Source organism: Saccopteryx bilineata, chromosome X, assembly GCF_036850765.1.
Source record: "Saccopteryx bilineata isolate mSacBil1 chromosome X, mSacBil1_pri_phased_curated, whole genome shotgun sequence".
NCBI classification, from domain to species: domain Eukaryota; kingdom Metazoa; phylum Chordata; class Mammalia; order Chiroptera; family Emballonuridae; genus Saccopteryx; species Saccopteryx bilineata.
Genome location: NC_089502.1, coordinates 129899252 through 129911471, shown reverse-complemented (window position 1 = coordinate 129911471; position 12220 = coordinate 129899252).

The window sequence follows — 12220 nt, the reverse complement described above, 5'->3', positions numbered from 1 at the left end:
GCTATGTAAATAATTTCAGCAGTATAATATATCATAGAATAGAGGTGAATACATGGTTCTTTGGTAATGGGGCTGGATAAAAATGTTTATAAAGGTAAGCATTGGGAAAGTTACAATTTCCTCAGCTGTGAAATCAAAGTAATAATAAAAAATGAATAAGGAAGACAACTCAATATGAAATTGGGCAGATGACTTGAACTTGTTTGCGACCAAGGATATCCAAATTTACAACAAATTTATGAAAAGATACTTAACATCAGTAGTCATTAAGTAAATGCAAATTAAAACCACAATGTGATTTATTTATACATCCCTCTCTGTAGAATGGCTAAAATAAAAAGAGGATTTAGATAAAGCAGAATTCTCCTATCTGCTGGTGTGATTATAAACTGCTACAAACACTTTGGAAAACTCTTAGGTGGTATCTTTTAAAGCTAAAATGTGTAGGTCCTGACTGGTTAACTCAGTTGGTAGAGTGTCGTTCTGAAACACCATGGTTGCAGGTTTGATCCCTGGTCATGGCACATATGGGAAGCAACCAATGAATGGACAACTAATTGAAATAACAAATGGATGCCTCTCTCTCTCTCTCTCTCTCTCTCCCTCCCTCGCTCCCTCCCCTTCTCCTCTTCTCTCCTCTTTGTCTCCCTCTCTCCTCCCTTTGTCTCTCTCTCCCTCCTTCTCCCTCTCTCTCCCTCCCTGTCCTTTTCCATCTCCATCTGTCTCTCTCAAATCAATCAATGAAATAATGAAAATGAAATATACATATATCCTATGACACAGTAATTTCATTTCTAGGTATTAGGTTACTATATTAATAGGTCAAAATGGTTGAATATTGGCAATTTCATGTTCAATATAATATATTCCCAACAGAAATGCAAACATATTCAACAAAATACATGTAGAAGAATGTTCAAAGGAGCACTATTTGTAATAGTGAAAAACTGGAAACTGCAGATGCCCATGAGCAGTAGAGTAAATAATTGAGTAATAGTGTATAATAGCAAGAATGAACAAACTGCAGCTACATACATATGAGTGTTTCTCACAGACATAATACTGGGTGAAGGAAGCCAAACACAAAAAGAACATAGTCTATGATTCTATTTATAGGAAGCATAAAAATATGCAAAACTAATATATGCCATTAGAAGTCAGGGCAGTATTTTTGTTTTGAAGGTGACTGCAAGGTCCAACAGGCTGGCTTTTGAGATACTGGAAATATTAGATTTCTTAATCCAGATGTTATTTACATTAATGATTTGTATTTATGTGTGTGTGTATTAATATAAAGTTTTTTTTAAAAAAACCAGTAAAATAAATACAAGAAAATCCACATAAGTTTTGCTTTTCCCCCACAAGTAACTACTTTGATGCTGAGAGAGATCATGAATATCAAATTCTTCCAAAATTCTTTTTTTCCACCCACTTTTTGTGCTCTTGCTTTGCTGGTACTCTGGGGTAATCCTGCACTGGTTGTAGGGCTGTACTGAGAGACTGAACTGAGTATGGGGTCTGTCTGGGAAGCCTTCCTGGAAGAGGTGAAGCTGGGCCTGAGTTTGTAACATCCGTTGGAGACAAGCAGGGGTGCAGGGATAGAGTGGAGGTGGGGCAGAAAGGCCAGGCTGCCGCAAAGCATGGAGGTGTGGGGTGTGGGGCAGAAAGCACCCCAGTGGACAGGCGAGGCGTCCTGGAACAGGGAACCTGGAACCTGTAATTGTATTAACCAAGGTCACCCCAATAAATTCAATTAAAAAACATATGTATCACTAAGCATGCTACCCAGCAGAAAAAAAATGGTCAATAAATGGGGGACTTTCTGGAGTGATGGATACAATTGAAATGATGGTTACCTAGGTATATACATTTATCAACATTCTTTGAACTGCACATTTAGTTGCACTTAATTATATGTAAATTACCTTGTTAAATTTGATTTAAAAATACCTCTTACCAAAAAAGTTAAATAAAATAAGGAAAAATCCCATTGGAAGGGCTGGGAATGGCCTGCTGGCGCTGGAGCTTGGAGTGCAGCCCTTAGCATGAAGTTTGGCAGAGGTCAGCCCGAGTAGGGCTGGGGAGGATTATGCCGCTGAGTCTGGACCTGATCCTGTAGGCATCTGTGAGCCACGGAACAATTAAAATTGAACCAGTGACATAAGTAGATTTCTATTTCATGAGCAGTAAGGTGGTGATGGTGTGGATAACACTTGAAGAGGGCTCAGACGGAAGCCTGGGGGACTCGTTAAGAAGCTGTTGCAGTGGTCCATTGGAAATACCACACGCTGGTGCCATAGGATAAAGAATGGGGACAGCTATAAGAACTGCTGAGGAGGGAGAAGTGTTCTGATGGGACTTTGGTAGTTGATGGGTTTGGAATTGATATGTAAATACAGTCCTTTTTTTCTAGCAAGTGAAATGGTAAAATATTTTATTTGATAAATGATGGAAGTCATCTAGCCTTCTTTCTGTCTCTCATTTCCCCTTTAACACCTTTCTACAGTTACAGAAGTCAGAGGGTGTTGGGGCGACAAAAGGAGAAAGCTTACCAACTACTCCCATTGCTTCTTCGAATGAAAACTCAACGACACACGTCATAATTTTTCAGTAGGGCATTATGTTGGTCATCATAGGCACTAGCATGTGAACTTCTTAATTTTCTAAATGAGTCAGTTGAGAGGGAAAAGGGTAGTTCATCTGAGAAGCCCTGTGTTAATGCCACTCTGGAAATAGAAAAAAAGTGGTACCTATAAACCCTTTCATATACTGTTAGAAACAAAAACCAATTTGTGCATGTGCATATATGATTACATAGAGGTATAAAATACATGTATACACATCTGAATAAACACACACATGTATTTTTGCATATGCACACATATGTATACACACTAGAAACTTACACAACTATGTGATACCCTTGAGATTTTAGATACAGAGATTGTCTAGGTATATAAAGAATGACACTTTTATTGAATTTTCCATTTCCTTTTAAGGTTCTACTTGGGTGGGAGAGATCTAGAGGATATTTTCCTTACTTTAATTACCTCGTTGCATTTCCTTCCTTTCAATTTTGGTTTTTATAAATGGGAACACTGCATTAATCCATTCTAATTAAAAACCAGCCATGCAACCCTTCAGTTAAAGAAACAATTTTTGGTCTGCCTAGGATGTCATTTAGTCAGCAATTGCCTCTCTGGCTTTTGGAATTATCACCACTGCAGTGTACTGGTGACCACTGGGGCAACGACTTTACTAGCTGATTTTCTTCTAAAAATACCAGGAATTGGCCCGGAGCCTTTGCTCTGGAGCAGGATTCAGAGGTCTTTCGTGAGGCCTAGCGGAGTGCGGACATTTCTGTTCCTACTATAAAAGAAGAGGGGGAGTTACGGAAGGAGCAATAAGACCCAAGTTCACCTTCTGCTTTCAGAGGAGCACCTCTTCGCCTTCCGGCTGCCAGAGGAGCTGTGCTATTCTTAGCCATCTCCTGCAAAGTAATTGCTCAAAACCCCTCTGAAGCCCATTTCCGCATTTGTCTAAGAAGTTCTTTTATCTCCTGTAAATCCCCGTGCTCTAACTAAGCCCTCCGCAGACCCTCAGCCTGATGGGAGGACGACCACGCTTCCTCTCTCCCACAAATCCTTCTCCGTCCCTAGAGACAACTGTATCATCATCATGTCCCCCTCCTCCCCCTCCTACAGATTGAGAATGGTAATCTTTAGTTTTTTCCTTGTCCTTCCCCTTCTTGTCATTTCTCCGATCCCCTTACTTTGAACTATTGCCAAACACTTTTCAGAACTGGATCCAGTACTACGCCAAAAGCCCAGCTGATCTTGCTCTCCATCTGATGGGAGGAGGTAGAATGAAATGGTCTGGGAAGACAACAGAGTCGAAACAGGCCTCTTATGCACAGCTGGGGAGTATAGTTGAGTACACTTGAGCCATGGGTCAGAAAGCCCAGATGTCAGTCCAAATACAATGTCCCCAGTCCAAGGTAGCATCCTCAGAAAACAAAGCAAAGTCCCAAAGGCCTTGCTGGTTTAAAAGCCCAGGGAAAGTTCAGCAGACTTGCTCAGTGATGAGAGCCGCCTGGAGATGGGCCAGGGTAGTGAGTGGGCAGCTGCAACCTTAAAGTTCGAGTCTCACTGTCACAGGGTGGGGAAGAGCAGGCATCTTCCGGATAGTGGGAGATTTGATCAGTAGTGAAATCAGGATACTGTTTCCTTTTCAGATCAAGACGAAATTTCTCCATGTTACTAAACACAGGCCTCAGACCTTCAAGTAGACCGGGACCAGACTTATGTGGATGCTGAGTAAGTAGATGTGCCCCAGGCCAAATGGTTTCTTTCTAACTGGACCAAATTGAATCACATGCTAGTCATTTGGCCTTGAAAACTTGGGAGTCCTGTTTCTCTCCTCTCCACTGCCTGATACCACTGAGCAAGTCACTAGACTGTGACCTTTCAATGTTTCCCTCATCCTCATTCCTTTTGGTTTCCGTTTCCGCACTCAGACCTGAACAATCTCATCCATGAATTGCTTCCTCCTACGAGTTTTGGATTTCTGTCCCAGTTTCCAGTCTACATTACACTCTATTCCATTGCTTTTGTGTCTTTACTCATTGGTTTTTTGAAATGCCTGTAATGATAAATTATGTGCCTCATTAGTCCATCCAGACCCCCCCCCCCAACATTTGGCCCTAAACTACTCTTCCCAACTATACCTCCCAGCTGCTTCCTTGAATGAACCATCTGTTAAGCCAAGTATATATTGCCCCTGGAACACACCTGCTTTCCATGTCTGTTTTTGTCCATGTCATTCCCTTGGAAGGCCAGTCCCTCTCCTCTGCCCATTTAAGTTCTGTCTTTAAAGATGAACATCCAGCCGGACCAGGCAGTGGCACAGTGGATAGAGTGTTGGACTGGGACGTGGAGGACCCAGGTTCAAAACCCTGAGGTTGCCTGCTTGAGTGTGGGCCCACCAGCTTGAGTGGGGGTTGATGGCTTGAGTGTGGGATCATAGACTTGACTTTATGGTCACTGGCTTGAGCCCAAGGTCTCTGGTTTGAGCAAGGGGTCATTCGCTCTGCTGGAGCTCCCAGTCAAGGCACATATGAGAAAGTAATCAATGAGCAACTAAGGTGCCGCAATGAAGAATTGATGCTTCTCATCTCTCTCCCTTTCTGTCTGTTCCTATCTATCCCTCTCTCTGTCTCTGTCAAAAAAAAAAAAAAAAAAAAAAAAAAAAAAATTTAACATTTAGTCTTAATTCATCCAAGCTCTTGGCCAGAAGTTCTCTACATCCCCAGAACTCTCATCCCACCCTGTACTGAACCAGGCTGTTAGTTGACTTTCATGTGCGTTTATTGACTTCCCTGTCTAGAGTTTTAAGTGCTTTGATGGTAGGCACTGGTTTGAAACCCTAGGCTTGCCCGGTCAAGGCACATATGAGAAGTAGCTACTATAAGTTGATGCTCCCCCTCCACACTTTTCTCTCTCTATCCTCTCTCTAAAATCATTAACTAAAATCTTTAAAAAAAATTTTGTAAATGCTTTGATGGCAAAAGTGTGTTTCTAGCAGTGATGATGTCACTCTCTAAACAGCCTAGCAGTGCTTCGAAGGAACTGAATTCACGGTGGATTCTGTGTGGTTCTAACGCCACAGTACAGTGATTCTCAATATTTTTCAAGGATGAGGAAAATTCCCTTTTCACTGTCAAAAAAATGTTTATCTGCCACATGTGCTGTGATTTATTGATTGAATTTTTTTTTAAAAAAAGCTGTAATGACCAGAAGCTTTTGCCAATTTGATAGTGCTTGACAATGAAGGTTTATTTCAGTATAGCAATACCCATCGATGTTTGAAAATTAGTAGTGTGGTATTTGCAAGATGCTTTTATTTATTTGGTCTACAAATAATGCTTAGTAAGCATGTGGTTTTGCTGACCCTTACAGTAATGCTGGCTCCCTATGTGTCCTGATGCCCTACTATTTGAGCATACTATTAGTATTATTTCATAGGACTGTTGTGAGGATTAAATAAGATACCATATATTAGGTTCATGGAACAGTATTTGGTATTTAAGTGATCTTGATCTTTCTTTTTCTTTCCATGTCACCATCTGCTTATTTTGAAGACAAGGGCCTCTGGGAAATTTAATTTGGATGGAACAGAGTTTGGAGTAGTGAATGTGGGGAGTGACAGCGACATCTTTGAGAGGCAAGGTGAAAAGATATTAAATATCTCAAATGTTGTACTCTTAGGACTTGTACACCTTCTTAAATATTGATGATCACAAAGAATTTTTGTTTATGTGGGGTACATCTGTTGAGAAACTTTAAAAATATTTATTATTTCATTTAAAAATAACAATAATAGACCAACATGTTTTTATGCAAAAAATATATTTTCCCAAAGGAAAAAAATTACCAAGAAGAGTGGCATTGTTTTAAATTATTGAAATCTCTTTAATGTCTAGTTTAATAGGAGACAGTTGGATTTTTAGATCTGCTTCTTCATTCAGTCTTTTGTGATATTTGGTTTTGGTGAGATAAAGGAAGAAACTCTAGGGTCTTGCAGATTTGTTGGAGAAGGGAGGAGTATTTGTATAGTCTTTCAGATAATTGTGGATGGTCTTCTTCGAAACTAAACCAAAACTCCATAAGTTGTAATTTCTTTTTTTTAATTTATTTTTATATTTTTATAAATTTTTATTAATTTTAATGGGGTGACACCAATAAATCAGGGTACATATGTTCAAAGAAAACATCTCCAGGTTATCTTATCATTCAATTATGTTGCATACCCATCACCCAAAGTCAGATTGTCCTCTGTCACCTTCTATCTAGTTTTCTTTGTGCCCCTCCCCCTCCCCATCTCTTCTCCCTCCCTCTTCTCCCCCCCCATAACCACCACACTCTTTTCCATGTCTCTCTTAGTCTCATTTTTATGTCCCACCTATGTATGGAATCATGCAGTTCTTAGTTTTTTCTGATTTACTTATTTCACTCCGTATAATGAATCAAGATCCATCCATTTTGTTGTATATGATCCGATGTCATCATTTCTTATGGCTGAGTAGTATTCCATAGTATAGATGTACCATATCTTCTTTATCCAGTCATCTATTAGAGAGCTTTTTGGTTGTTTCCATGTGTTGGCCACTGTGAACAATGTTGCAATGAACATGGAGCTACATGTGTCTTTACATACCAATGTTTTTGAGCTTTGGGGGTACATACCCAGTAGAGGGATTGCTGGGTCATATGTTAGTTCTATTTTTAGTTTTTTGAGGAAAAACCATACTTTCTTCCATAATGGTTGTATTACTTTACATTCCCACCAACAGTGGTTGAGGGTTCCTTTTTCTCCACAGCCTTTCCAACACTTGTTATTACCTGTATTTTTGATAATACCTAATCTAACAGGTGTGAGGTGGTGTCTCACTGTAGTTTTGATTTGCATCTCTCTAATAACTAATGAAGATGAGTATCTTTTAATATATCTATTGGCCATTTGTATTTCTTCCTGGGAGAAGTATCTGTTCATGTCCTCTTCCCATTTTTTTATTGGATTGTTTGTTGTTGAGTTTTATGAGTTCTTTGCATATTTTGGATATTAGGCCCTTATCTGAACTGTTGTTTGAAAATATCATTTTCCATTTAGTTGGATGTCTGTTTATTTTGTTGTCAATTTCTCTTGCTGAGCAAAAACTTCTTAGTCTGATGTAGTCCTATTCATTTATCTTTGTCTTCACTTCTCTTGCCTTTGGAGTCAAATTCATAAAATGCTCTTTAAAACCAAGGTCCATGAGTATAGCACCTATGTTTTCTTCTATGTACTTTATTGTTTCAGGTCTTATATTTAGGTCTTTGATCCATTTTGAATTAATTTTAGTACAAGGGAACAAACTGTAGTCGAGTTTCATTCTTTTACATGTGGCTTTTCAGTTTTCCCAGCACCATTTGTTGAAGAGGCTTTCTTTTCTCCATTGCGTGTTTTTGGCCCCTTTATCGAAAATTATTTGACCATATATTTGTGGTTTTATTTCTGAACTTTCTATTATGTTCCATTCGTCTATTTTTCTGCCAATACCATGCTGTTTTGATTGTTGTGGCTCTATAATATAATTTGAAGTCAGGTATTGTAATGCCCCCAGCCTCATTCTTTTTCCTTAGGGTTGCTTTGACTATTCGTTTTTTTCTTTTTTTCTTTTTTTTTTTCTGAAGCTGGAAACGGGGAGGCAGTCAGACAGACTCCCGCATGCGCCCGACCGGGATCCACCCGGCACACCCACCAGGGGGCGATGCTCTGCCCATCTGGGGCGTCGCTCTGTCGTGACCAGAGCCACTCTAGTGCCTGAGGCAGAGGCCAAGGAGCCATCCCCAGCACCCGGGCCATCTTTTGCTCCAATGGAACCTCAGCTGCGGAAGGGGAAGAGAGAGACAGAGAGGAAGGAGATGGGGAGGGGTGAAGAAGCAGATGGGCGCCTCTCCTGTGTGCCCTGGCCGGAAATCAAACCCAGGACTTCCACACGCCAGGCCGACGCTCTACCACTGAGCCAACTGGCCAGGGCCCTATTTGGGGTTTTTTATAGTTCCATATAAATTTGACGATTTTTTGTTCCATTTCTTTAAAAAATGTCATTGGAATTTTGATGGGAATTGCATTAAATTTGTATATTGCTTTGGGTAATATGGTCATTTTGATTATATTTATTCTTCCTTTCCAAGAACAAGGAATATTTTTTCCATTTCATTGTATCTTTTTCGATTTCCCTTAACAATGCTTTGTAGTTTTCATTATATAGGTCATTTACATTCTTTGTTATGTTTATTCCTAGGTATTTTATTTTTTTTGTTGCAACTGTGAAGGGTATTGTTTTTTTGAGTTCATTTTCTAATGTTTCGTTGTTGGCATATAGAAAGGCTATGGACTTTTCTATGTTAATTTTGTATCCTCTGACCTTACTGTATTGGTTTATTTTTTCTAGTAATCTTTTTGTGGAGTCTTTGGGGTTTTCGATGTATAGGATTATATCATCTGCAAAAAGTGAGAACTTTACTTCCTCTTTTCCAATATGGATGCCTTTTATTTCTTTATCTTGTCTGATTGCTCTGGCTAGAACTTCTAGCACCACGTTAAATAAGAGTGGAGAGAGTGGATAACCCTGTCTTGTTCCTGATTTAAGGGGGAAAGTCCTCAGTTTTGTGCCATTTAATATGATGTTGGCTGATGGTTTATCATATATGGCCTTTATCATGTTGAGATATTTTCCTTCTATACCCATTTTGTTGAGTGTCTTAAACATAAAGTTGTGTTGTATTTTACCGAATGCCTTTTCTGCATCTATTGATAAGATCATGTGGTTTTTGTTCTTTGTTTTGTTGATATGGTGTATTACATTAACCGTTTTATGTATGTTGAACCATCCTTGAGATTCTGGGATGAATCCTACTTGATCATAATGTATCATTTTAAAAAATATGTTGTTGTATTTGATTTGCTAGTATTTTGTTTAGTATTTTAGCATCTGTATTTATTAGAGACATTGGTCTGTAGTTTCTTTTTGTGCTGTCTTTGCCAGGTTTCGGTATGAGGGTTATGTTTGCCTCATAAAATGTGTTTGGAAGTATTGCTTCTTCTTCAATTTTTTGGAAGACTTTGAGTAGAATTAGAACCATGTCTTCTTTGAATGTTTGATAGAATTCACTAATATGGCCATCTGGGCCTGGACTTTTATTTTGGGGGTGGTTTTTAATAGTTTTTTTCTATTTCCTCCCTGCTAATTGGTCTGTTTAGGCTTTCTGCTTCTTCATGACTCAGTCTAGGAAGGTTGTATTGTTCTAGGAATTTATCCATTTCTTCTAGATTGTTGTATTTGGTGGCATATAGTTTTTCATAGTATTCTACAATAATTCTTTGTATATTTATGATGTCTGTGGTGATTTTTCCTCTTTTATTTTGGATTTTGTTTAATGAGTCCTTTCTCTTTTTTCCTTGGTGAGTCTTGCCAAGGGTTTGTCAATTTTGTTGATCTTCTCAAAGAATCAGCTTCTTGTTTTATTAATTTTTTCTATAGTTTTTCTGTTCTTTATTTCATTTATTTCTGCTCTGATTTTTATTATTTCCTTTCTTCGGCTGGTTTTGGGTTGTCTTTGTTCTTCTTTTTCTAGTTCTTTAAGGTGTGAATTTAAGTGTTTTACTTGGGCTCTCTCTTGTTTGTCCATATAGGCCTGAAGTGATATGAACTTCTCTCTTATTACTGCTTTTGCTATATCCCAGAGATTCTGATATGTCATATTGTCATTTTCATTTGTCTGTATATATCTTTTGATCTCTGTGCTTATTTCTTCTTTGATCCACTCATTTTTGAAAAGTATGTTTAGTTTCCACATTTTTGTGAGTTTTTTTCCTTCTTTTTTGCAATTGAATTCTAGTTCCAAGGCTTTATGATCAGAAAATATGCTCGGTACAATTTTCATTTTTTTGAATTTACTGATGTTATTTTTTGTGACCCAACATATGGTCAATTTTTGAGAATGTTCCATGTACACTAGAGAAAAATGTATACTCTATCGCTTTGCGATGAAATGTCCTGTAGATGTCTATCATATCCAATTGCTCTAGTGTTTTGTTTAAGGCCAATATCTTTATTGATTTTCTGCTTGGATGAATGATCTAGAGCCATCAGCAGTATATTGAGATCTCCAAGTATGATTGTATTTTTGTCAGTTTTTGTTTTTAGGTTAATCAGTATCTGTCATATATTTTGGTGCTCCTTGGTTTGGTGCATATATATTAAGAATTGTTATGTCTTCTTGATTCAGTGTCCTCTTAATTATTATGAAATGACCATTTTTGTCTCTGATTACTTTTGCTGTCTTGTAGTCAGCATTATTAGATTGATTATTAGAATAAGTATTGCTACACCTGCTTTTTTTTTTGGATGTTATTTGCTTGGAGTATTGTTTACAGTGTTTCACTTTGAATTTGTTTTTATCCTTGCTGCTTAGATGTGTTTCTTGTAGGCAGCATACAGTTGGATTTTCTTTTTTAATCCATTCTGCTACTCTATGTCTTTTTATTGGTTAGTTTAATCCATTTACATTTAGTGTAATTATTGACACTTGAGGGTTCCCTATTGCCATTTCATAAATTGATTTCTGTTAGTTTTGTATCTTGTTTGATTCTTCTCTTTTATTTTTCTATCATTTGTTTTTGTTTGGTTGTAATCCATACTTCTTTCCTCTGTTACTACCTTTTTAAGTCATGTGTTTTCTGTGGTGGTTTTATTCAGGGGTCATTACCATTAAGTAATGAAAAGGGTACCTACCATGTTCATTGTAGTACACTATCTTATGAGTGCTTCTACACTCTATTATCTTTTGCTACTATTAATCTCCGTCCTCTCCCCTTTTTTTTTTGTTTTTGTTGTCACAGTTTAAATTTGGTTTTATTGTGTTCTTGGTGGAGCTTTTACTTGTGGTTTTATTTTGTTTTATTCTTTGTATCTGGTTGGAAAATCCCCTTTAGTATTTCCTGAAGTGGTGGTTTTCTGATGATAAATTCCCTCATCTTTTCTGTATCTGTGAATGTTTTTATTTTCCTTCATATTTGAAGGATAGCTTTGATGGGTATAGTATTCTTGAAAGTTCCTCTCTTTCAGATTTTTAAATATTGGGGTCCACTCTCTTCTAGCTTGTAGAGTTTCTGCTAAGAAATCCAATGATAATCTAATAAGCCTTCCTTTATATGTTGTATTATTCTTTTCCCTGGCTGCCTTGAGAATTTTTTCTTTGTCGTTGGTTTGTGCCAAATTCATTATGATGTGCCTTGGAGTAGGTTTGTTGGGGTTAAGAAAACTCAGTGTTCAGTTTGCTTCTTGAATTTGAGGCTTTAGTTCTTTCCACAGGCTTGGGAAGTTTTCATATATTATTTGTTTGAATATGTTCTCCATTCCATTTTCTCTCTCTTCTCCCTCTGATAAACCTATTATTCTTATTTAGTCTTTTTGATGGAATCAGACAATTCCTGTAGGGCTTTCTCATTTTTTAAAATTTTTGAATCTCTCTCTTTTTCTCTCTATTTTGCCTGAAGTTGCTTGTCTTCTTTGTCACTAATCCTACCTTCTATCTGGCCTGTTCTATTAGCTAAGCTTGTTACCTCGTTTTTCAGTTCATGAATTGAGTTTTTCATCTTTGTTTAATTTGTTTTG